General features: G+C 47.8%; 10 non-coding genes and 4 pseudogenes across 10 annotated transcripts; all 14 read right to left on the bottom strand.

Annotated features, from left to right (window-relative positions):
• Nucleotides 1-4,483: 4,483 nt before the first annotated feature.
• On the bottom strand, nt 4,484-4,674 carry LOC142500447 (U2 spliceosomal RNA). Its single transcript, XR_012803004.1, has one exon. It is a non-coding gene; the product is annotated as a U2 spliceosomal RNA (small nuclear RNA).
• An 823-nt stretch (nt 4,675-5,497) lies between these two features.
• Nucleotides 5,498-5,688, bottom strand: LOC142500445 (U2 spliceosomal RNA). Its single transcript, XR_012803002.1, has one exon. It is a non-coding gene; the product is annotated as a U2 spliceosomal RNA (small nuclear RNA).
• An 823-nt stretch (nt 5,689-6,511) lies between these two features.
• LOC142500444 (U2 spliceosomal RNA) lies at nt 6,512-6,702 on the bottom strand. The gene has a single exon (XR_012803001.1). It is a non-coding gene; the product is annotated as a U2 spliceosomal RNA (small nuclear RNA).
• Nucleotides 6,703-7,525: 823 nt separating this feature from the next.
• LOC142500308 (U2 spliceosomal RNA) lies at nt 7,526-7,760 on the bottom strand (annotated as a pseudogene).
• Nucleotides 7,761-11,043: 3,283 nt separating this feature from the next.
• LOC142500443 (U2 spliceosomal RNA) lies at nt 11,044-11,234 on the bottom strand. The gene has a single exon (XR_012803000.1). It is a non-coding gene; the product is annotated as a U2 spliceosomal RNA (small nuclear RNA).
• Nucleotides 11,235-12,057: 823 nt separating this feature from the next.
• On the bottom strand, nt 12,058-12,232 carry LOC142500087 (U2 spliceosomal RNA; annotated as a pseudogene).
• Nucleotides 12,233-14,950: 2,718 nt separating this feature from the next.
• On the bottom strand, nt 14,951-15,163 carry LOC142500228 (U2 spliceosomal RNA; annotated as a pseudogene).
• A 3,135-nt stretch (nt 15,164-18,298) lies between these two features.
• On the bottom strand, nt 18,299-18,489 carry LOC142500442 (U2 spliceosomal RNA). Its single transcript, XR_012802999.1, has one exon. It is a non-coding gene; the product is annotated as a U2 spliceosomal RNA (small nuclear RNA).
• An 823-nt stretch (nt 18,490-19,312) lies between these two features.
• On the bottom strand, nt 19,313-19,503 carry LOC142500441 (U2 spliceosomal RNA). The gene has a single exon (XR_012802998.1). It is a non-coding gene; the product is annotated as a U2 spliceosomal RNA (small nuclear RNA).
• An 823-nt stretch (nt 19,504-20,326) lies between these two features.
• Nucleotides 20,327-20,517, bottom strand: LOC142500437 (U2 spliceosomal RNA). The gene has a single exon (XR_012802996.1). It is a non-coding gene; the product is annotated as a U2 spliceosomal RNA (small nuclear RNA).
• Nucleotides 20,518-21,340: 823 nt separating this feature from the next.
• LOC142500436 (U2 spliceosomal RNA) lies at nt 21,341-21,531 on the bottom strand. Its single transcript, XR_012802995.1, has one exon. It is a non-coding gene; the product is annotated as a U2 spliceosomal RNA (small nuclear RNA).
• An 823-nt stretch (nt 21,532-22,354) lies between these two features.
• LOC142500435 (U2 spliceosomal RNA) lies at nt 22,355-22,545 on the bottom strand. The gene has a single exon (XR_012802994.1). It is a non-coding gene; the product is annotated as a U2 spliceosomal RNA (small nuclear RNA).
• An 823-nt stretch (nt 22,546-23,368) lies between these two features.
• LOC142500434 (U2 spliceosomal RNA) lies at nt 23,369-23,559 on the bottom strand. The gene has a single exon (XR_012802993.1). It is a non-coding gene; the product is annotated as a U2 spliceosomal RNA (small nuclear RNA).
• Nucleotides 23,560-24,382: 823 nt separating this feature from the next.
• LOC142500193 (U2 spliceosomal RNA) lies at nt 24,383-24,559 on the bottom strand (annotated as a pseudogene).
• Between the last annotated feature and the right edge of the window lie 899 nt (nt 24,560-25,458).

Raw genomic sequence — 25,458 nt, 5'->3', positions numbered from 1 at the left:
TATGTCATCCATGTACCCCACCATTTTTATCTGCGCTCCATTTGCCCCTGGCACAGGAATTCCTCTTATTACCTTGTCTTTTTTTATCCCTCGTAATAAAGGCTCTATAGCACATATAAATAATAACGGTGACAAGGGACACCCCTGTTTCACTCCTGACTCAATCTTCACTAATCTTGTATTATAGCCATTAATTATCACTTCACTTACACTTCCTTTATATCAAATTTTTATCCACCTTCTCACCTCTCCTGGTATCCCCAGTCTCTCCAAAACTTTAAATAAAAACTGGTGATTCACCCTATCATATGCTTTCTCAAAATCTATTGATACCATGGCTGCGCCCTGCCCCCTATCAATAGTATACCATACCGCATCACGAATGATGCTAAGATTGTCTGTAATGCTTCTTCCCGGTATTCCACATACCTGTTCTGTGCTTATAACCGACCCAATTACTTTTTTTAGCCTATTTGCTATGATTTTTGCTAAGATTTTATAATCCGTATTTAACAGTGTAATCGGCCGCCAATTTTTAATTTTATCCTTTTCTCCTTTCTTATATATCAATTTTATTACCCCCTTTCTCCATGAAAAAGGCAGTTCTGTTGCTATCACACACTCTTGTATGATTCTCTGGAAGTCTCCTTTTAGCACCTCCCAAAAAGTCACATAAAACTCTATCCCTATCCCATCATTCCCTGGGGTTTTCCCGGTCGCCAAACTTTTAATTATTCCATAAATTTCTTTTTGACTTATTTCCCTTGATAGATCTTCTTTATCCTTTCCCTGCAATTGTTCTTCCAAATTCTCTAAAAAGAATTCTTCCAGATCTTTATCTATTCTCTTTTTTTTGAACAGCTCACTATAAAATTCCTGAGCCTCCCCTAACATTCCCTCTATTTTATCTTTCCCCTCCAATTTTTCCATCACCTCTCTTTTTCCCACTATTTTTTTAAAAAAGAAGCGAGAACATTTTTCATCTTCTTCCATGTTCTCAACGTGAGCCCTATATATTATCCTCCTTCCCCTTTCCTTTATTATTTTCTTCGTCTCTCTTCTTAAAATTTCAAATTCCTTATCCACTTCTATTCCAATTGATCTTAATTTATACAACATCTGTTCTTTTTGTTGCAATTCTTTATAAAATTCTCTTTCTCTTTTTGCTTTCTCATACCCTTGTTTTCTAAAAAATTCTTTAATTTTAATCTTTACCTCTTCCCACCATAATAATATATTTTTATTATAATTTCCTATTTTTTTCCACTTACTATAACAATCTTTGAACAAGTTCTGTATATTCCTATCCTCCAATAATGCCACGTTCAATTTCCATGACCCCTTCTTTATCTTCCTCTCAGTTGTTATTGCACAGTCACATCTCAGGGTTCTATGATCTGAAAATATGTTTGATTCCAAGGAAGCCCCTTCTATCTCCACACTTTTATTCACAAAAATGTAATCTAATCTTGATTCCCCTTTTTTATTCCTCCACGTATAGTCTTCCCCAGTTTCCCCACTTTCTATCCAAGCATCTTTCATCTCCATATCCATCATACAATTCTTCAGTTTATTTATCGTTTTATCCCTCTTATTTCCTGCTTGATGCTTCTCTGTCATATCACAGTTAAAATCACCAGCCACTATCACTGGCTCAATTCCCAGAACATACATCTCCATCACTTCCAATAATTCATACCTTTCATTCTTATCTGGTGACGCATACACATTTATACATTTCATATTCACACCATTCATACAGACATTCACAACCAGCAATCGTCCTGCAATCACTTCCTCCACACTTCTAATCTCCACTTCATTCCCTCTAAATAAAATAGCTACTCCTGCTGCTTTATTTTGATTACTCCCTGACCAGTTAGATGGCCCCTCTTTCCAGCTATTCTCATATTTTACATAATCACCTTCTGCCGGTATCCCACATTCTTGTAAGAATAGTATATCCGCATCTAATGTCTTTAAATAATCACATAGAGCTGCCCTCCTATAGCAGCTCTTAATACTCCTTACATTCAATGACACAATTTTAATTCCCATGGCCAGGTTACCTTTATTTCCAGTCTTTACTTTGTAACCTGCCATCTTTCAAAAAAAAGGATAGTTTTTACTTATCTGGCCCAGCAGCCGTGTCCATTTCATCTGCTTCTGAAACCGGCTGAGTCTCTAAAGCCACAGAGACAGGTAATGTTCTCTCCTCCTGCTCTGAGTCTTCTGACAAGGACCCCAACATTATCTCACTTTGCGACCTATATGACACTGGCTCACCATCAATGATTACTTCTTCTCCTTGCTCTGTTAGTCCGATTAAGGGCTGAAACTTATTTGAAGTGGACACCCCATGCTCTTCTATTTGATGTGTTGTACTTTCTGGCACCCTTTCCTCTCTCTTCATCCTTTTGCACTCTTTTGCCCGTTGTGGTTTTGAAGCTGTGCCTCTCCTCCTATTTTCCACTTCTGACCACTCTGTCTCCGTACCCTGCCCCGTATCCGATCTCTCTCCTTCCGACTTGGAGCTCCTTTTCACTCCCAACTCCTCGGGTTCTGCTGCCTCTTCTCTTTTCCTCTTTTCCTCCGTCTCTTTTTCTTTCTGTATCCTTTTTTCCTCCAACTCTACAATCACCTCGGTTACCGGCCTCATATTCTTTTCATTGAATCTCTCCTGCTGGGCCGGCACCATCTTCCTGGCCATATTTGCATACGACCTTTTGTTGCATTCTCTGTACAGATGGTCTTTACTTCCACAGAAGTTACAAGTTTTCTCTCTGCAGTCTTTGGTTTCATGATCTTCTTTTCCACAATTCCTGCAGGTTTTTTTATTTCCGCAATTGTTCTGGTCATGTCCATGCTTATTGCAATTCCTACAAAAATCCGGCATCCCAGAATAGAATAGGAACCCTTTATTTCTTCCGATTGCAAATACCGCAGGGGGGTGCTTTAAGTCGCCAAATGATCCATCCTCCGGGATCAACATCCCTGAAAAAACCCTTTTTCCATTCCAAAGTTCATGTTCATTATATACTTTTTTAATGTATTTAACCGCCTTACAATATTGGCTCAGAAATGCCACAATTTCTCCATCTTTAACGTGCGGGTTGTACATATGTACTACAATGTTTTTTCTCTCCGCCTCTTTTTTAAACAGGAGTGACACAGTTATCCCATTTAGTCTGGGATCTTCCTTTTTTTCCTTACACTGCTGATAAGCATGCATGCATCTCTCCTCCCGCATGAAGGTTACATCGTAAGTTCCCTTTCGGGGAAAATCCTGTAGACATAATATCTCTTCCTTATAAGGGAGTTCCAGCAGATCTTCGAAAATATCTTTTATAATAAAACGCAGGTCTTTCGTACCTCTCTGCTCCTCTTCCACCATAAAGCGTATTGTATTCCATAGTCGCGCCGAAGCCGACGAAAAAGCACCTTCTTCCATCTTCAGTCCGCTACGCCTCCTCCTCGTACCAAAGATAGCCCAAGGCTATGGGGCGATCGCTCCCCGCTGCTCAAAAAAGCTCACCCCCCCTATAGCTACATGTGGCTTAAGGTCTTCCAACCGATGCCACAAGGCCGAGAGGGCTACCGCTCTTCCTCGCTGACCCCTGACCCAGACACTTGATCTGAGCCAAAAGGCCGAGAAGCGATAACCAGAAATGGGCCCCCGCCTGAGCGCCGCCCGACGGCCAGGGGCGCTACGCTTTAGGGAGAAGGGCAGAGGGAGCCGCTGGCTGCCCGCTCGCCTCCTCCCCCAGCAGGCCTGCCTCCAGTCCCTCCGCTCCTCCCGACACAGCCCCGGGGAGTCTATGCAGCAGCGGCGGCGACGACGACGACGGATGCAAAAGCCAAAGACTTTCTATGGAGTAAAGAAAAGCAGCCGCACACACTGCTGGGGGGCCCGCATGGCCAGCAAACAGCCAAAAAGGCACATGCTTCCAGTTCTTTTTCCGGCACCAGGCTTCGTCTGCTTATTTGCATAGGAACCGCCCACTTTTTCTCTGCTAGCCGACTCGTCCGGGCTGCCATGAAACTCAGGCAGCAAGCATGCAAGCAGCCAGTGGCTGGGCTTTTCAGTTCAGGTCATTTCAGCCAGCCAGCCATTGTGACAAGAAGCCAGCAAGTCAAGGCATTTGCTGCTTGCTGCTTGCTGCTTGCTGCTGCAGTGTTTGCTATGCAGGCTATTTGGATACAGCTTCAACAGGAGTTTCTTAGGCATCTGCTCGTTCGGACTGAATTAGGCTAGGCAGCAGGCGGCACTCCTGCTCCATGCGAGGAGGAGCTGAAAAGAAAAGAAAGTAAGAAGCCACGCAAAAGAGCAAACAAGACACAGCAAAAAGAAGGAGGCTTTATTTTGTCGTCATTTCATCTTCTTCTTTCTTTGCAAAAGAAAGAGCCAAAAATGCATGTTTGTTTTTTTTCTGTCAGACAGTCATTTGTTTCTATTTTTTGATACAAGCCAAATATCCCCAAAGGGAAGTGCACCGGTCCTGGAGGTACTGCAATACCAGGTCAATGCGTGGAGTGGACAGAGCAAGCTCTTCTTCCATCTCCCTGTTCTAAAAATCCATTTAATATATGGTCCCCAGATAGGGGACGTATCAGATATTAAACTGATAAGAACAGATACTACACTTGATCTTAGCCAAAAGGCCGAGAAGCGATAACCAGAAATGGGCCCCCGCCTGAGCGCCGCCCGACGGCCAGGGGCGCTACGCTTTAGGGAGAAGGGCAGAGGGAGCCGCTGGCTGCCCGCTCGCCTCCTCCCCCAGCAGGCCTGCCTCCAGTCCCTCCGCTCCTCCCGACACAGCCCCGGGGAGTCTATGCAGCAGCGGCGGCGACGACGACGACGGATGCAAAAGCCAAAGACTTTCTATGGAGTAAAGAAAAGCAGCCGCACACACTGCTGGGGGGCCCGCATGGCCAGCAAACAGCCAAAAAGGCACATGCTTCCAGTTCTTTTTCCGGCACCAGGCTTCGTCTGCTTATTTGCATAGGAACCGCCCACTTTTTCTCTGCTAGCCGACTCGTCCGGGCTGCCATGAAACTCAGGCAGCAAGCATGCAAGCAGCCAGTGGCTGGGCTTTTCAGTTCAGGTCATTTCAGCCAGCCAGCCATTGTGACAAGAAGCCAGCAAGTCAAGGCATTTGCTGCTTGCTGCTTGCTGCTTGCTGCTGCAGTGTTTGCTATGCAGGCTATTTGGATACAGCTTCAACAGGAGTTTCTTAGGCATCTGCTCGTTCGGACTGAATTAGGCTAGGCAGCAGGCGGCACTCCTGCTCCATGCGAGGAGGAGCTGAAAAGAAAAGAAAGTAAGAAGCCACGCAAAAGAGCAAACAAGACACAGCAAAAAGAAGGAGGCTTTATTTTGTCGTCATTTCATCTTCTTCTTTCTTTGCAAAAGAAAGAGCCAAAAATGCATGTTTGTTTTTTTTCTGTCAGACAGTCATTTGTTTCTATTTTTTGATACAAGCCAAATATCCCCAAAGGGAAGTGCACCGGTCCTGGAGGTACTGCAATACCAGGTCAATGCGTGGAGTGGACAGAGCAAGCTCTTCTTCCATCTCCCTGTTCTAAAAATCCATTTAATATATGGTCCCCAGATAGGGGACGTATCAGATATTAAACTGATAAGAACAGATACTACACTTGATCTTAGCCAAAAGGCCGAGAAGCGATAACCAGAAATGGGCCCCCGCCTGAGCGCCGCCCGACGGCCAGGGGCGCTACGCTTTAGGGAGAAGGGCAGAGGGAGCCGCTGGCTGCCCGCTCGCCTCCTCCCCCAGCAGGCCTGCCTCCAGTCCCTCCGCTCCTCCCGACACAGCCCCGGGGAGTCTATGCAGCAGCGGCGGCGACGACGACGACGGATGCAAAAGCCAAAGACTTTCTATGGAGTAAAGAAAAGCAGCCGCACACACTGCTGGGGGGCCCGCATGGCCAGCAAACAGCCAAAAAGGCACATGCTTCCAGTTCTTTTTCCGGCACCAGGCTTCGTCTGCTTATTTGCATAGGAACCGCCCACTTTTTCTCTGCTAGCCGACTCGTCCGGGCTGCCATGAAACTCAGGCAGCAAGCATGCAAGCAGCCAGTGGCTGGGCTTTTCAGTTCAGGTCATTTCAGCCAGCCAGCCATTGTGACAAGAAGCCAGCAAGTCAAGGCATTTGCTGCTTGCTGCTTGCTGCTTGCTGCTGCAGTGTTTGCTATGCAGGCTATTTGGATACAGCTTCAACAGGAGTTTCTTAGGCATCTGCTCGTTCGGACTGAATTAGGCTAGGCAGCAGGCGGCACTCCTGCTCCATGCGAGGAGGAGCTGAAAAGAAAAGAAAGTAAGAAGCCACGCAAAAGAGCAAACAAGACACAGCAAAAAGAAGGAGGCTTTATTTTGTCGTCATTTCATCTTCTTCTTTCTTTGCAAAAGAAAGAGCCAAAAATGCATGTTTGTTTTTTTTCTGTCAGACAGTCATTTGTTTCTATTTTTTGATACAAGCCAAATATCCCCAAAGGGAAGTGCACCGGTCCTGGAGGTACTGCAATACCAGGTCAATGCGTGGAGTGGACAGAGCAAGCTCTTCTTCCATCTCCCTGTTCTAAAAATCCATTTAATATATGGTCCCCAGATAGGGGACGTATCAGATATTAAACTGATAAGAACAGATACTACACTTGATCTTAGCCAAAAGGCCGAGAAGCGATAACCAGAAATGGGCCCCCGCCTGAGCGCCGCCCGACGGCCAGGGGCGCTACGCTTTAGGGAGAAGGGCAGAGGGAGCCGCTGGCTGCCCGCTCGCCTCCTCCCCCAGCAGGCCTGCCTCCAGTCCCTCCGCTCCTCCCGACACAGCCCCGGGGAGTCTATGCAGCAGCGGCGGCGACGACGACGACGGATGCAAAAGCCAAAGACTTTCTATGGAGTAAAGAAAAGCAGCCGCACACACTGCTGGGGGGCCCGCATGGCCAGCAAACAGCCAAAAAGGCACATGCTTCCAGTTCTTTTTCCGGCACCAGGCTTCGTCTGCTTATTTGCATAGGAACCGCCCACTTTTTCTCTGCTAGCCGACTCGTCCGGGCTGCCATGAAACTCAGGCAGCAAGCATGCAAGCAGCCAGTGGCTGGGCTTTTCAGTTCAGGTCATTTCAGCCAGCCAGCCATTGTGACAAGAAGCCAGCAAGTCAAGGCATTTGCTGCTTGCTGCTTGCTGCTTGCTGCTGCAGTGTTTGCTATGCAGGCTATTTGGATACAGCTTCAACAGGAGTTTCTTAGGCATCTGCTCGTTCGGACTGAATTAGGCTAGGCAGCAGGCGGCACTCCTGCTCCATGCGAGGAGGAGCTGAAAAGAAAAGAAAGTAAGAAGCCACGCAAAAGAGCAAACAAGACACAGCAAAAAGAAGGAGGCTTTATTTTGTCGTCATTTCATCTTCTTCTTTCTTTGCAAAAGAAAGAGCCAAAAATGCATGTTTGTTTTTTTTCTGTCAGACAGTCATTTGTTTCTATTTTTTGATACAAGCCAAATATCCCCAAAGGGAAGTGCACCGGTCCTGGAGGTACTGCAATACCAGGTCAATGCGTGGAGTGGACAGAGCAAGCTCTTCTTCCATCTCCCTGTTCTAAAAATCCATTTAATATATGGTCCCCAGATAGGGGACGTATCAGATATTAAACTGATAAGAACAGATTTTTTTTTTTTTTTTTTTTTTTTTTTTTTTTTTTTATTCACATTTCACATATTTACAATCAGCAAATAATAAAATAAAAATACTTTTCAATCAACCTAAATTTACAAGCGTAAACCTAACACCACATATTTACAATCATTACATAAGGTCCTTTCAAAAAATAAAAATAAACAAATATTAATCCATCAAAAGAAAATCTGTAAAGGAAGAAACTTCCCCTTTATACATAACACCACATAATTTAATTTTACTTTAAACACATCCTTTCTGTTCAAGATTCAATTCCACTAAACCTTAGTTTCTTCATGAACCAAAACACTCTTTATTCTGGATAAAGGACCCATGGTTTTGGCCCTAGTCTCTCTAACAGATCCCTAGTTATCCTTTTCGAATTCTCACTCTCAGGTTCCGTTCTTCCCGCTGCTAAAAACATACGATCATGATACGCATTAACATTATCATTAAATTCTTTTTTTTGCTTTGGGGTTAATTCAACTTTCTTCTCCTCAGTTTTTTTCCCTTCCTTTCTATGTGGACTACCATCCGTTGCTTTTCTGGACCTGTCTGGGGCTACCTTCCCCAAAACCACCTTGTTTTTTGAGGTTTCCCCAGTCTCTATTGCTTTTATCTTACAGGTGCTTCCTTCCTCCCTTCTCCCTTCCTCTCCCCCGCTTTCTCCCACCGATAGAATTCCTCCCTCACTTTCACTTCTACTTGTTCCTCCCACCTTCCGTGTTGGCATCTCTGTTATCTTCCCCCTTTCTATCTCCTTGCTTGGGTGTCTCTTTTCCTCTTTCTGCCCCCCTCCTCTTTCACTTTCTGACGAGGAGACCGACCCCCAATCACTCCCACTACTCCTAGCTGCTTCCAATGTTTTAGTTTCTAGAACTCTAGAATACCCCTCAAAATCACTGTGCTCTTTTTCCCTTGACATAATACTTTCCGGGGTCTCTTCCACCACTTTATCTTGTACTTCCTCCTCCTCGCTAACATCCTCCAGATCTCCGAAAAACTCCCTTTCCTCCTCTCTTTCCTTAAGGACTGCTCTGCCCTCTTTCACCTCCACCAAAAGTATATTCTCTTTTTTCATTTCCTCATATTCCTCTTTTGTGATGTTTTTCCTTTGATGCATTACTTCGTCTAATCTCTTAATAATTTGCATATCTGTACTTCCTCTATGTTGCTTCCTAAAAACTCCTACCCAGAAATCTACCTCTCCTACTGCCCTCTGGAACTCTTCTATTTTTTCATCTAAAGCACTCCTACTTGGTACTTCTCCTATCTGCTCCCTCCCTATCTTCACAACCCTCTCTACTTTCTCTCTAGGCCCCTCCCTCTTCTCTCCCCCTTGACTCTCCTTCCCTTCCATGCTGTCTGCTTCCTGTTTACGTTTTTGGGGCTTCTTTTCCTCCACTGTCACCTCCATTCCCTCCTCCTGTTCTTCACAAGGCTTCCCCTCCCCCCCCTGTGCATCATGAAGTTCCATACTTTCCCCCCCGTTTGGGGCAGGCATACTCACAGACCCTGCTTTCCCACCCTTATCCACAGCCTGATCAAAGTCTCCCCCTTCCTTCTTTTCCCCACCAAAACTTTGAGCCACAGAGTCTTTACCAAAGTCTTTTACAGTCTCTTGAGCCTCCTCTTCTCTGCTGACTCTTGCCATATGGGCATAAGTTCTTTTCGGACATTGCCGAGCCAAATGCCCCCTCACACCACAAATATCACATTTCTTAGGCACCGTACACGTGGCGGCGCCATGCCCCTCCTCCCCACAATTCCGGCACACCATTTCTTTCTTCTCACACCTTTCTTTGGTATGCCCAAACAAATGGCACTTCCTGCAAAACAGGGGTTGTCCAGGATAGTTCAAAAAACCCCTGTTGCCACCAATGCTGAAACTGGCTGGGGGGTGCATCACTCCCCCTATACGTCCCGTATCCTCTTTAAAGCGAACCAGGAAACGTCTTTTGCCATTAAAAGTTCCGTAGAAATTCTTCACTTCCTCACCCCCTTTAACCATCGTGCAGTATCTTTTCAAAAAATCCGCTATGTCCTCCTTCTGCACAAAGGGATTGAACATATGGACCGTGACTGGCTTCTCTCCCAGCGTGAAACAAGGGATAACCTTGATCCCCACCATTGCTGAATCTTTTTCCTTCTCTCTGCTCCTTTCATACGCGTTCCAGCAATCGGCTTCTGATCTGAACGTCACATCAAAAATCCCTTGGTTCGGGAAATCCTGTAGGCAGTACACGTCTCTGATGTCCATCTTCCATAAATCCGTCAACACCATCTCCACGATGTACTTCAGGCGAATTCGGTCTCGCTCGGCCTCCTCGACTAGGAGCCGGATCGTATTCCTTACAGCCATCCATGCTGCCATCGTCCTTCTTTGGTCAGCTCTGGTGCGGCACCCCTATAGCAGCATGCAGCTTTAGCTCTTTCGAGCGATGCTGCAAGGCCGAGGTGCCGGACCGTCGCCTTCCCGTTGGGCCTCCTGACCCAGACACAATGATCTGAGCCAAAAGGCCGAGAAGCGATAACCAGAAATGGGCCCCCGCCTGAGCGCCGCCCGACGGCCAGGGGCGCTACGCTTTAGGGAGAAGGGCAGAGGGAGCCGCTGGCTGCCCGCTCGCCTCCTCCCCCAGCAGGCCTGCCTCCAGTCCCTCCGCTCCTCCCGACACAGCCCCGGGGAGTCTATGCAGCAGCGGCGGCGACGACGACGACGGATGCAAAAGCCAAAGACTTTCTATGGAGTAAAGAAAAGCAGCCGCACACACTGCTGGGGGGCCCGCATGGCCAGCAAACAGCCAAAAAGGCACATGCTTCCAGTTCTTTTTCCGGCACCAGGCTTCGTCTGCTTATTTGCATAGGAACCGCCCACTTTTTCTCTGCTAGCCGACTCGTCCGGGCTGCCATGAAACTCAGGCAGCAAGCATGCAAGCAGCCAGTGGCTGGGCTTTTCAGTTCAGGTCATTTCAGCCAGCCAGCCATTGTGACAAGAAGCCAGCAAGTCAAGGCATTTGCTGCTTGCTGCTTGCTGCTTGCTGCTGCAGTGTTTGCTATGCAGGCTATTTGGATACAGCTTCAACAGGAGTTTCTTAGGCATCTGCTCGTTCGGACTGAATTAGGCTAGGCAGCAGGCGGCACTCCTGCTCCATGCGAGGAGGAGCTGAAAAGAAAAGAAAGTAAGAAGCCACGCAAAAGAGCAAACAAGACACAGCAAAAAGAAGGAGGCTTTATTTTGTCGTCATTTCATCTTCTTCTTTCTTTGCAAAAGAAAGAGCCAAAAATGCATGTTTGTTTTTTTTCTGTCAGACAGTCATTTGTTTCTATTTTTTGATACAAGCCAAATATCCCCAAAGGGAAGTGCACCGGTCCTGGAGGTACTGCAATACCAGGTCAATGCGTGGAGTGGACAGAGCAAGCTCTTCTTCCATCTCCCTGTTCTAAAAATCCATTTAATATATGGTCCCCAGATAGGGGACGTATCAGATATTAAACTGATAAGAACAGATACTACACTTGATCTTAGCCAAAAGGCCGAGAAGCGATAACCAGAAATGGGCCCCCGCCTGAGCGCCGCCCGACGGCCAGGGGCGCTACGCTTTAGGGAGAAGGGCAGAGGGAGCCGCTGGCTGCCCGCTCGCCTCCTCCCCCAGCAGGCCTGCCTCCAGTCCCTCCGCTCCTCCCGACACAGCCCCGGGGAGTCTATGCAGCAGCGGCGGCGACGACGACGACGGATGCAAAAGCCAAAGACTTTCTATGGAGTAAAGAAAAGCAGCCGCACACACTGCTGGGGGGCCCGCATGGCCAGCAAACAGCCAAAAAGGCACATGCTTCCAGTTCTTTTTCCGGCACCAGGCTTCGTCTGCTTATTTGCATAGGAACCGCCCACTTTTTCTCTGCTAGCCGACTCGTCCGGGCTGCCATGAAACTCAGGCAGCAAGCATGCAAGCAGCCAGTGGCTGGGCTTTTCAGTTCAGGTCATTTCAGCCAGCCAGCCATTGTGACAAGAAGCCAGCAAGTCAAGGCATTTGCTGCTTGCTGCTTGCTGCTTGCTGCTGCAGTGTTTGCTATGCAGGCTATTTGGATACAGCTTCAACAGGAGTTTCTTAGGCATCTGCTCGTTCGGACTGAATTAGGCTAGGCAGCAGGCGGCACTCCTGCTCCATGCGAGGAGGAGCTGAAAAGAAAAGAAAGTAAGAAGCCACGCAAAAGAGCAAACAAGACACAGCAAAAAGAAGGAGGCTTTATTTTGTCGTCATTTCATCTTCTTCTTTCTTTGCAAAAGAAAGAGCCAAAAATGCATGTTTGTTTTTTTTCTGTCAGACAGTCATTTGTTTCTATTTTTTGATACAAGCCAAATATCCCCAAAGGGAAGTGCACCGGTCCTGGAGGTACTGCAATACCAGGTCAATGCGTGGAGTGGACAGAGCAAGCTCTTCTTCCATCTCCCTGTTCTAAAAATCCATTTAATATATGGTCCCCAGATAGGGGACGTATCAGATATTAAACTGATAAGAACAGATTTTTTTTTTGTTTTAAATTGTTTATTTACTTTCTCATGTTTTACAACACATCAGATAAGAAAAAACTTTTCAACAAAATAATATGTTTTACAAAAAAAACCAACCACATTATTCATTACAACAAACTCTATTGCAACCCTTTGCTAACATTTACTTACTTTACACAAAAAAAATGTCAAAATATTTTCTTTATCACTCCAAACAACTTCTGGCCTATACCTATTCACCTCAAATAACTAATATTTTTCCTTACATAAGCCTCAATAAATTTTTTCTTTAAACCAATTATGGCTTTCTTTAATTGCTTGTCATTACAAAGAAAACTCCACGAGTCTGCATTCTCTGCTCCCCACTGGAATACTTTTTCTATTCTCTCCACCTTTCCCCTTCCATCTTCCTTTTCCCTTGCCTCCTCCTCCTCAGACATACCCTCTTCTTCTTCCTCTCCCCCTTCCATTTCCTCCCCCTCTACCTCCACAGACCCACTCTCTTCCTCCTCCACAGACACACTCTCTTCCTCCTCCTCCTCCCCCAACACACCCTCTTCCTCTGACCCCAACTCACTCTCCTTCCCACTATCCTGTCCACAGTTCTCGAACTCCCTTTCCTCCTCCTGAACACTAATTTCTTCCTCCCCCACACTGTCCCCTTTTCCTTCATCTTTATCTACCCCCACACCTAAAGAATCCTTCTCTATTCTTTGCTGACTCTGTTCTATCTTCATTTTTTCAGATCTTCTTTCCTTATCCTCTTCTCTAACTTTCGCCACATTTTCCACCATCCCAACCCTTTCTTTCACATGATCACAATTTTTCCCATCTCCCAAGTCTTTTTGTGTCCTTGTATCTTCTTTCTTGGGGCACTTGCGTGCCAAATGTCCCGGCTCTGCACAAAAGTCACATCTTTTACTCTCACAGCACTTGGCTGCCATATGTCCTTTTTTCCCACAGTTCCAACAACACACATCAAATGACTGTCCTGGAAAGTTCAAAACCCCCTTATTCCTGCCAATGCAGAAACTTGCAGGAGGGTGTAGCATTCCTCTGTCCCCGCCTGGGTCCAATCTGAAGCGGACCCAGAACTTCCTTCTCCCATTAAACAGTCCATACTTGTTTTTCATTTCTGCTCCTCCTCTAACTGTTTCACAAAAGCGGGCCAAAAAGTTCTCAATGTCCTCTTTCATGACATAAACATTGAACATCTGTACAATCACCGCCTTCTCCTGCTGTAGAAATCTCGGTATCACTTTGATTCCTCTCATCCTTGGGGTACCTGCTGCCACAACACATCGGTCGTATACCACTTGACATTCCCGCTCGTCTTTCAGCGTCAAGTCAAAGATTCCCATCTTCAAAAACTCCTGCAGGCAAAAGATTCGTTCAGGATCCACTTCCAACACCTCAAAAAGGATTTCCTCCACGAGGTATTCCACACCACCACTGCTTCGTCTGCACTCATCCAGCTGAAACCGAATGCAGTTCCTCTCGTTTGCGTAGTCCGCCATCTTTATCCTCGTCCTCGTCTCTCCAACACCAACTCAAGATCTGGTGCGGCGCCCTAATAGCAGCAGGTGGGTTTAGCCAGTCACGGCGATCCCACCAGGCAAAGGCACCGGCCCATCACTCTCTTGCTTGCTTGTCCGCCTCTGTCCAATCCGGCCGTCCAGGATCAGGTGCGACGCCCCTAAAGCAGCATGAGGGTTTAGTTCCTGGGGAACGATCCCTCAAGGCCAAGGCGCCGGCCCCTCTCCTTCTCTCTCTCCTGATCGCCTCCCGTGCTCGAGTTAGCGTGACTCCCTCATAGCAGCATGGGTCTTAAGCTCCCCAGGAAGCGATGACCCAAGGCCAAGGAGTCACAGACTCAGCGCAACCTCTCAGCCCAGACACTTGATCTGAGCCAAAAGGCCGAGAAGCGATAACCAGAAATGGGCCCCCGCCTGAGCGCCGCCCGACGGCCAGGGGCGCTACGCTTTAGGGAGAAGGGCAGAGGGAGCCGCTGGCTGCCCGCTCGCCTCCTCCCCCAGCAGGCCTGCCTCCAGTCCCTCCGCTCCTCCCGACACAGCCCCGGGGAGTCTATGCAGCAGCGGCGGCGACGACGACGACGGATGCAAAAGCCAAAGACTTTCTATGGAGTAAAGAAAAGCAGCCGCACACACTGCTGGGGGGCCCGCATGGCCAGCAAACAGCCAAAAAGGCACATGCTTCCAGTTCTTTTTCCGGCACCAGGCTTCGTCTGCTTATTTGCATAGGAACCGCCCACTTTTTCTCTGCTAGCCGACTCGTCCGGGCTGCCATGAAACTCAGGCAGCAAGCATGCAAGCAGCCAGTGGCTGGGCTTTTCAGTTCAGGTCATTTCAGCCAGCCAGCCATTGTGACAAGAAGCCAGCAAGTCAAGGCATTTGCTGCTTGCTGCTTGCTGCTTGCTGCTGCAGTGTTTGCTATGCAGGCTATTTGGATACAGCTTCAACAGGAGTTTCTTAGGCATCTGCTCGTTCGGACTGAATTAGGCTAGGCAGCAGGCGGCACTCCTGCTCCATGCGAGGAGGAGCTGAAAAGAAAAGAAAGTAAGAAGCCACGCAAAAGAGCAAACAAGACACAGCAAAAAGAAGGAGGCTTTATTTTGTCGTCATTTCATCTTCTTCTTTCTTTGCAAAAGAAAGAGCCAAAAATGCATGTTTGTTTTTTTTCTGTCAGACAGTCATTTGTTTCTATTTTTTGATACAAGCCAAATATCCCCAAAGGGAAGTGCACCGGTCCTGGAGGTACTGCAATACCAGGTCAATGCGTGGAGTGGACAGAGCAAGCTCTTCTTCCATCTCCCTGTTCTAAAAATCCATTTAATATATGGTCCCCAGATAGGGGACGTATCAGATATTAAACTGATAAGAACAGATTTTTTTTTTTTTTGTTTTTAAATGTTTATTCACATTTCATTGATTTACAAAACAGTAAATAATAAGCTTTTCAGACAATAACAAAAACAATTACATCTCAGGAAACTTTACAAAAAACTACATCATATTCAAAAAAACCTCTGCATATAATAACATCAAAACTTTTGTCCCTTACATACATTAAGCCCCGACAATAATATTCATCCAAAAACACCAGTCTTCACATCCTGTACAACAAAACCCAAACTTTAGAAACGTTCCTTCCATAAGGAACATTTACATTCCATAATTTCACATATATCCCTTTCTCTTAAATACATTTCCTGCAAGCAATAAATACTTGACACTTTTACATTTCATACAAACAAAGACATAAATTCCATTCAATATTTTCTTCTGTTACTTTTCAGTACACTCTTTACTTACTTTACACAAAAAGATTGTCAAAATATTTTTTTAATCACTCCAAACCACTCCTGGTCTATACCTATTCACCTCATATATTTATTCCTTTACATAAGCATCAATTAATTTTCTCCTTAAACGAAATATGCCTTTCTTTAATTGCTCGTCATTACAAAAATAACTCCACGATTCTGCATTCTCTGCTCCCCACTGGAATACTTTTTCTATTCTCTCCACCTTTTCCCTTTTCTCTTCCTTTTCCCTTGCCTCCTCCTCCTCAGACATACTCACTTCTTCACTCTCTTCCTCCTCCACAGACACCCTCTCTTCCTCCTCCTCCTCCTCCTCCACCAAAACACCCTCTTCCTCTGGAACCAGCTCCCTCTCCTTCCCACTATCCTGCCCACAGTTCTCAAACTCCCTTTCCTCCTCCTGAACACTGATTTCTTCCTCCCCCACACTGTCCCCTTTTCCTTCATCTTTATCTACACCCACACCTAAAGAATCCTTCTCTATTCTTTGCTGACTCCTCTCTCCTTCCCTCTCTTCCTCCCTATATTCCTGTCCACTGTCCTCTCTCTCCTCCTCTCCACTATCTTGTACACCATCCTCAGTCTCACTTTCCACCTCCTGCACACTGACATCTTCAAAATATACCTCACAGTGCTTGACCCCTAAAACAATCTCTATAGAATCAGGTATTGCACATGGCTTTTCTAACTCCGTCTCACTTGCCATACTGTCCCCCTCACTTTCCCCCTCTTTTCCCCTTCCATCCTCATTAACATACCCTATATTCTCCCCATCTTTTCCCATATCAACCCTTCTCTGTACACCAACATCGTATTCCCTTCTCGCACCATCAAAGTTTCCACACGATTTTTGTGTCTTTGTATTCCCTTTCTTGGGGCACTTGCGTGCCAAATGTCCCGGCTCTGCACAAAAGACACATCTTTTACTCTCACAGCACTTGGCTGCCATATGTCCTTTTTTCCCACAGTTCCAACAACGAACATCAAAAAACTGTCCTGAAAAGTTCAAAACCCCCCTATTCCTGCCAATGCAGAAACTTGCAGGAGGGTGTAGCATTCCTCTGTCACCGTCTGGGTCCAATCTGAAGCGGACCCAGAACTTCCTTCTCCCGTTAAACAGTCCATACTTGTTCTTGATTTCTGCTCCGCCTCTAACTGTTTCACAAAAGCGGGCCAAAAAGTTCTCAATGTCCTCTTTCATGACATAAACATTGAACATCTGTACAATCACCGCCTTCTCCTGCTGTAGAAATCTCGGTATCACTTTGATTCCTCTCATCCTTGGGGAACCTGCTGCCACAACACATCGGTCGTATACCACTTGGCATTCTCGCTCGTCTTTCAGCGTCAAGTCAAAGATTCCCATCTTCAAAAACTCCTGCAGGCAAAAGATTCGTTCAGGATCCACTTCCAACCCCTCAAATAGGATTTCCTCCACGATGTATTCCACACCACCACTGCTTCGTCTGCACTCATCCAGCTGAAACCGAATGCAGTTCCTCTCGTTTGCGTAGTCCGCCATCTTTATCCTCGTCCTCGTCTCTCCAACACCAACTCAAGATCTGGTGCGGCGCCCTAATAGCAGCAGGTGGGTTTAGCCAGTCACGGCGATCCCACCAGGCAAAGGCACCGGCCCATCACTCTCTTGCTTGCTTGTCCGCCTCTGTCCAATCCGGCCGTCCAGGATCAGGTGCGACGCCCCTAAAGCAGCATGAGGGTTTAGTTCCTGGGGAACGATCCCTCAAGGCCAAGGCGCCGGCCCCTCTCCTTCTCTCTCTCCTGATCGCCTCCCGTGCTCGAGTTAGCGTGACTCCCTCATAGCAGCATGGGTCTTAAGCTCCCCAGGAAGCGATGACCCAAGGCCAAGGAGTCACAGACTCAGCGCAACCTCTCAGCCCAGACACTTGATCTGAGCCAAAAGGCCGAGAAGCGATAACCAGAAATGGGCCCCCGCCTGAGCGCCGCCCGACGGCCAGGGGCGCTACGCTTTAGGGAGAAGGGCAGAGGGAGCCGCTGGCTGCCCGCTCGCCTCCTCCCCCAGCAGGCCTGCCTCCAGTCCCTCCGCTCCTCCCGACACAGCCCCGGGGAGTCTATGCAGCAGCGGCGGCGACGACGACGACGGATGCAAAAGCCAAAGACTTTCTATGGAGTAAAGAAAAGCAGCCGCACACACTGCTGGGGGGCCCGCATGGCCAGCAAACAGCCAAAAAGGCACATGCTTCCAGTTCTTTTTCCGGCACCAGGCTTCGTCTGCTTATTTGCATAGGAACCGCCCACTTTTTCTCTGCTAGCCGACTCGTCCGGGCTGCCATGAAACTCAGGCAGCAAGCATGCAAGCAGCCAGTGGCTGGGCTTTTCAGTTCAGGTCATTTCAGCCAGCCAGCCATTGTGACAAGAAGCCAGCAAGTCAAGGCATTTGCTGCTTGCTGCTTGCTGCTTGCTGCTGCAGTGTTTGCTATGCAGGCTATTTGGATACAGCTTCAACAGGAGTTTCTTAGGCATCTGCTCGTTCGGACTGAATTAGGCTAGGCAGCAGGCGGCACTCCTGCTCCATGCGAGGAGGAGCTGAAAAGAAAAGAAAGTAAGAAGCCACGCAAAAGAGCAAACAAGACACAGCAAAAAGAAGGAGGCTTTATTTTGTCGTCATTTCATCTTCTTCTTTCTTTGCAAAAGAAAGAGCCAAAAATGCATGTTTGTTTTTTTTCTGTCAGACAGTCATTTGTTTCTATTTTTTGATACAAGCCAAATATCCCCAAAGGGAAGTGCACCGGTCCTGGAGGTACTGCAATACCAGGTCAATGCGTGGAGTGGACAGAGCAAGCTCTTCTTCCATCTCCCTGTTCTAAAAATCCATTTAATATATGGTCCCCAGATAGGGGACGTATCAGATATTAAACTGATAAGAACAGATACTACACTTGATCTTAGCCAAAAGGCCGAGAAGCGATAACCAGAAATGGGCCCCCGCCTGAGCGCCGCCCGACGGCCAGGGGCGCTACGCTTTAGGGAGAAGGGCAGAGGGAGCCGCTGGCTGCCCGCTCGCCTCCTCCCCCAGCAGGCCTGCCTCCAGTCCCTCCGCTCCTCCCGACACAGCCCCGGGGAGTCTATGCAGCAGCGGCGGCGACGACGACGACGGATGCAAAAGCCAAAGACTTTCTATGGAGTAAAGAAAAGCAGCCGCACACACTGCTGGGGGGCCCGCATGGCCAGCAAACAGCCAAAAAGGCACATGCTTCCAGTTCTTTTTCCGGCACCAGGCTTCGTCTGCTTATTTGCATAGGAACCGCCCACTTTTTCTCTGCTAGCCGACTCGTCCGGGCTGCCATGAAACTCAGGCAGCAAGCATGCAAGCAGCCAGTGGCTGGGCTTTTCAGTTCAGGTCATTTCAGCCAGCCAGCCATTGTGACAAGAAGCCAGCAAGTCAAGGCATTTGCTGCTTGCTGCTTGCTGCTTGCTGCTGCAGTGTTTGCTATGCAGGCTATTTGGATACAGCTTCAACAGGAGTTTCTTAGGCATCTGCTCGTTCGGACTGAATTAGGCTAGGCAGCAGGCGGCACTCCTGCTCCATGCGAGGAGGAGCTGAAAAGAAAAGAAAGTAAGAAGCCACGCAAAAGAGCAAACAAGACACAGCAAAAAGAAGGAGGCTTTATTTTGTCGTCATTTCATCTTCTTCTTTCTTTGCAAAAGAAAGAGCCAAAAATGCATGTTTGTTTTTTTTCTGTCAGACAGTCATTTGTTTCTATTTTTTGATACAAGCCAAATATCCCCAAAGGGAAGTGCACCGGTCCTGGAGGTACTGCAATACCAGGTCAATGCGTGGAGTGGACAGAGCAAGCTCTTCTTCCATCTCCCTGTTCTAAAAATCCATTTAATATATGGTCCCCAGATAGGGGACGTATCAGATATTAAACTGATAAGAACAGATACTACACTTGATCTTAGCCAAAAGGCCGAGAAGCGATAACCAGAAATGGGCCCCCGCCTGAGCGCCGCCCGACGGCCAGGGGCGCTACGCTTTAGGGAGAAGGGCAGAGGGAGCCGCTGGCTGCCCGCTCGCCTCCTCCCCCAGCAGGCCTGCCTCCAGTCCCTCCGCTCCTCCCGACACAGCCCCGGGGAGTCTATGCAGCAGCGGCGGCGACGACGACGACGGATGCAAAAGCCAAAGACTTTCTATGGAGTAAAGAAAAGCAGCCGCACACACTGCTGGGGGGCCCGCATGGCCAGCAAACAGCCAAAAAGGCACATGCTTCCAGTTCTTTTTCCGGCACCAGGCTTCGTCTGCTTATTTGCATAGGAACCGCCCACTTTTTCTCTGCTAGCCGACTCGTCCGGGCTGCCATGAAACTCAGGCAGCAAGCATGCAAGCAGCCAGTGGCTGGGCTTTTCAGTTCAGGTCATTTCAGCCAGCCAGCCATTGTGACAAGAAGCCAGCAAGTCAAGGCATTTGCTGCTTGCTGCTTGCTGCTTGCTGCTGCAGTGTTTGCTATGCAGGCTATTTGGATACAGCTTCAACAGGAGTTTCTTAGGCATCTGCTCGTTCGGACTGAATTAGGCTAGGCAGCAGGCGGCACTCCTGCTCCATGCGAGGAGGAGCTGAAAAGAAAAGAAAGTAAGAAGCCACGCAAAAGAGCAAACAAGACACAGCAAAAAGAAGGAGGCTTTATTTTGTCGTCATTTCATCTTCTTCTTTCTTTGCAAAAGAAAGAGCCAAAAATGCATGTTTGTTTTTTTTCTGTCAGACAGTCATTTGTTTCTATTTTTTGATACAAGCCAAATATCCCCAAAGGGAAGTGCACCGGTCCTGGAGGTACTGCAATACCAGGTCAATGCGTGGAGTGGACAGAGCAAGCTCTTCTTCCATCTCCCTGTTCTAAAAATCCATTTAATATATGGTCCCCAGATAGGGGACGTATCAGATATTAAACTGATAAGAACAGATACTACACTTGATCTTAGCCAAAAGGCCGAGAAGCGATAACCAGAAATGGGCCCCCGCCTGAGCGCCGCCCGACGGCCAGGGGCGCTACGCTTTAGGGAGAAGGGCAGAGGGAGCCGCTGGCTGCCCGCTCGCCTCCTCCCCCAGCAGGCCTGCCTCCAGTCCCTCCGCTCCTCCCGACACAGCCCCGGGGAGTCTATGCAGCAGCGGCGGCGACGACGACGACGGATGCAAAAGCCAAAGACTTTCTATGGAGTAAAGAAAAGCAGCCGCACACACTGCTGGGGGGCCCGCATGGCCAGCAAACAGCCAAAAAGGCACATGCTTCCAGTTCTTTTTCCGGCACCAGGCTTCGTCTGCTTATTTGCATAGGAACCGCCCACTTTTTCTCTGCTAGCCGACTCGTCCGGGCTGCCATGAAACTCAGGCAGCAAGCATGCAAGCAGCCAGTGGCTGGGCTTTTCAGTTCAGGTCATTTCAGCCAGCCAGCCATTGTGACAAGAAGCCAGCAAGTCAAGGCATTTGCTGCTTGCTGCTTGCTGCTTGCTGCTGCAGTGTTTGCTATGCAGGCTATTTGGATACAGCTTCAACAGGAGTTTCTTAGGCATCTGCTCGTTCGGACTGAATTAGGCTAGGCAGCAGGCGGCACTCCTGCTCCATGCGAGGAGGAGCTGAAAAGAAAAGAAAGTAAGAAGCCACGCAAAAGAGCAAACAAGACACAGCAAAAAGAAGGAGGCTTTATTTTGTCGTCATTTCATCTTCTTCTTTCTTTGCAAAAGAAAGAGCCAAAAATGCATGTTTGTTTTTTTTCTGTCAGACAGTCATTTGTTTCTATTTTTTGATACAAGCCAAATATCCCCAAAGGGAAGTGCACCGGTCCTGGAGGTACTGCAATACCAGGTCAATGCGTGGAGTGGACAGAGCAAGCTCTTCTTCCATCTCCCTGTTCTAAAAATCCATTTAATATATGGTCCCCAGATAGGGGACGTATCAGATATTAAACTGATAAGAACAGATACTACACTTGATCTTAGCCAAAAGGCCGAGAAGCGATAACCAGAAATGGGCCCCCGCCTGAGCGCCGCCCGACGGCCAGGGGCGCTACGCTTTAGGGAGAAGGGCAGAGGGAGCCGCTGGCTGCCCGCTCGCCTCCTCCCCCAGCAGGCCTGCCTCCAGTCCCTCCGCTCCTCCCGACACAGCCCCGGGGAGTCTATGCAGCAGCGGCGGCGACGACGACGACGGATGCAAAAGCCAAAGACTTTCTATGGAGTAAAGAAAAGCAGCCGCACACACTGCTGGGGGGCCCGCATGGCCAGCAAACAGCCAAAAAGGCACATGCTTCCAGTTCTTTTTCCGGCACCAGGCTTCGTCTGCTTATTTGCATAGGAACCGCCCACTTTTTCTCTGCTAGCCGACTCGTCCGGGCTGCCATGAAACTCAGGCAGCAAGCATGCAAGCAGCCAGTGGCTGGGCTTTTCAGTTCAGGTCATTTCAGCCAGCCAGCCATTGTGACAAGAAGCCAGCAAGTCAAGGCATTTGCTGCTTGCTGCTTGCTGCTTGCTGCTGCAGTGTTTGCTATGCAGGCTATTTGGATACAGCTTCAACAGGAGTTTCTTAGGCATCTGCTCGTTCGGACTGAATTAGGCTAGGCAGCAGGCGGCACTCCTGCTCCATGCGAGGAGGAGCTGAAAAGAAAAGAAAGTAAGAAGCCACGCAAAAGAGCAAACAAGACACAGCAAAAAGAAGGAGGCTTTATTTTGTCGTCATTTCATCTTCTTCTTTCTTTGCAAAAGAAAGAGCCAAAAATGCATGTTTGTTTTTTTTCTGTCAGACAGTCATTTGTTTCTATTTTTTGATACAAGCCAAATATCCCCAAAGGGAAGTGCACCGGTCCTGGAGGTACTGCAATACCAGGTCAATGCGTGGAGTGGACAGAGCAAGCTCTTCTTCCATCTCCCTGTTCTAAAAATCCATTTAATATATGGTCCCCAGATAGGGGACGTATCAGATATTAAACTGATAAGAACAGATACTACACTTGATCTTAGCCAAAAGGCCGAGAAGCGATAACCAGAAATGGGCCCCCGCCTGAGCGCCGCCCGACGGCCAGGGGCGCTACGCTTTAGGGAGAAGGGCAGAGGGAGCCGCTGGCTGCCCGCTCGCCTCCTCCCCCAGCAGGCCTGCCTCCAGTCCCTCCGCTCCTCCCGACACAGCCCCGGGGAGTCTATGCAGCAGCGGCGGCGACGACGACGACGGATGCAAAAGCCAAAGACTTTCTATGGAGTAAAGAAAAGCAGCCGCACACACTGCTGGGGGGCCCGCATGGCCAGCAAACAGCCAAAAAGGCACATGCTTCCAGTTCTTTTTCCGGCACCAGGCTTCGTCTGCTTATTTGCATAGGAACCGCCCACTTTTTCTCTGCTAGCCGACTCGTCCGGGCTGCCATGAAACTCAGGCAGCAAGCATGCAAGCAGCCAGTGGCTGGGCTTTTCAGTTCAGGTCATTTCAGCCAGCCAGCCATTGTGACAAGAAGCCAGCAAGTCAAGGCATTTGCTGCTTGCTGCTTGCTGCTTGCTGCTGCAGTGTTTGCTATGCAGGCTATTTGGATACAGCTTCAACAGGAGTTTCTTAGGCATCTGCTCGTTCGGACTGAATTAGGCTAGGCAGCAGGCGGCACTCCTGCTCCATGCGAGGAGGAGCTGAAAAGAAAAGAAAGTAAGAAGCCACGCAAAAGAGCAAACAAGACACAGCAAAAAGAAGGAGGCTTTATTTTGTCGTCATTTCATCTTCTTCTTTCTTTGCAAAAGAAAGAGCCAAAAATGCATGTTTGTTTTTTTTCTGTCAGACAGTCATTTGTTTCTATTTTTTGATACAAGCCAAATATCCCCAAAGGGAAGTGCACCGGTCCTGGAGGTACTGCAATACCAGGTCAATGCGTGGAGTGGACAGAGCAAGCTCTTCTTCCATCTCCCTGTTCTAAAAATCCATTTAATATATGGTCCCCAGATAGGGGACGTATCAGATATTAAACTGATAAGAACAGATACTACACTTGATCTTAGCCAAAAGGCCGAGAAGCGATAACCAGAAATGGGCCCCCGCCTGAGCGCCGCCCGACGGCCAGGGGCGCTACGCTTTAGGGAGAAGGGCAGAGGGAGCCGCTGGCTGCCCGCTCGCCTCCTCCCCCAGCAGGCCTGCCTCCAGTCCCTCCGCTCCTCCCGACACAGCCCCGGGGAGTCTATGCAGCAGCGGCGGCGACGACGACGACGGATGCAAAAGCCAAAGACTTTCTATGGAGTAAAGAAAAGCAGCCGCACACACTGCTGGGGGGCCCGCATGGCCAGCAAACAGCCAAAAAGGCACATGCTTCCAGTTCTTTTTCCGGCACCAGGCTTCGTCTGCTTATTTGCATAGGAACCGCCCACTTTTTCTCTGCTAGCCGACTCGTCCGGGCTGCCATGAAACTCAGGCAGCAAGCATGCAAGCAGCCAGTGGCTGGGCTTTTCAGTTCAGGTCATTTCAGCCAGCCAGCCATTGTGACAAGAAGCCAGCAAGTCAAGGCATTTGCTGCTTGCTGCTTGCTGCTTGCTGCTGCAGTGTTTGCTATGCAGGCTATTTGGATACAGCTTCAACAGGAGTTTCTTAGGCATCTGCTCGTTCGGACTGAATTAGGCTAGGCAGCAGGCGGCACTCCTGCTCCATGCGAGGAGGAGCTGAAAAGAAAAGAAAGTAAGAAGCCACGCAAAAGAGCAAACAAGACACAGCAAAAAGAAGGAGGCTTTATTTTGTCGTCATTTCATCTTCTTCTTTCTTTGCAAAAGAAAGAGCCAAAAATGCATGTTTGTTTTTTTTCTGTCAGACAGTCATTTGTTTCTATTTTTTGATACAAGCCAAATATCCCCAAAGGGAAGTGCACCGGTCCTGGAGGTACTGCAATACCAGGTCAATGCGTGGAGTGGACAGAGCAAGCTCTTCTTCCATCTCCCTGTTCTAAAAATCCATTTAATATATGGTCCCCAGATAGGGGACGTATCAGATATTAAACTGATAAGAACAGATTTTTTTTTCTTTTTAAATGTTTTTATTGAACAGTTTTTTATATACAATTTTTACTTTTCGAAAAACAAAAAACCACCCCCACATTACAATCACCCCAAACATGATACAATTCAACAACATATTCTTTCAACATGTTTTATACACACTTTTTTATTTCAACCCTTTACAAACCCCCTTTTTTCCCTTTCTGTATGCTTTTCATCCACCGATCCACCCGTGGAGGGGAGCATCGGCCCGCCTCTACTCTCCGATACTCCATCATACGGACCCTAAAGGCACCTAGTGTCTTCATTAAATATCTTTTATCTCTTCATATTCTCTTCCATATGATAAAAGCATACTTTTCTCCCGTCCCTCCACATCTCAATCTTTCGCTGTGCTCCATCCTTGCACTCCTTCTCTCCCTTAAACTCCCTAATACTATCAAAAAGAAAACTACTTTTAATACCACTCTTTGTTACTAAAATAGAACATTTTCATCTTGCAAAACTTTGACCTTTCTATACCTTACTTATTAAACTTCTCCACTTTGTGGCCTTCCAAATTTTTTCCCCTTCCTTCTTCCCCAATTTTTTAACATCCATCAAGTAATATACATACATTTTCCCCAATATCATCTTAACACACTCATTCACACCTATCACTTCTTTCTTATAAATTAGCACATTTCTAACTTCCCACATCAATTCTTTCACACAATTCACAATCTTCCACAACACATTCTCCTGTTTTCCATCCTCCCCACTCTCCCCATACATCATTGTATTATATTGTAACTTCCCCACCCCTGTCACTTCAGTTACAAGTTTTCCCAAACCTCGCCACACCTTTCTTACAAATCTACAGTTCCAAAAGAGGTGAGCTATGTTTTCCGACCCCCCACAACCTTCTCTTGGACACACCTCAGATCTGGACAGATCTC

This window comes from Ascaphus truei, chromosome 7, assembly GCF_040206685.1.
Source record: "Ascaphus truei isolate aAscTru1 chromosome 7, aAscTru1.hap1, whole genome shotgun sequence".
NCBI classification, from domain to species: Eukaryota; Metazoa; Chordata; class Amphibia; order Anura; family Ascaphidae; genus Ascaphus; species Ascaphus truei.
Note: the sequence above shows the minus strand (reverse complement) of the source record. Positions and strands in the feature narration are given on the sequence as shown.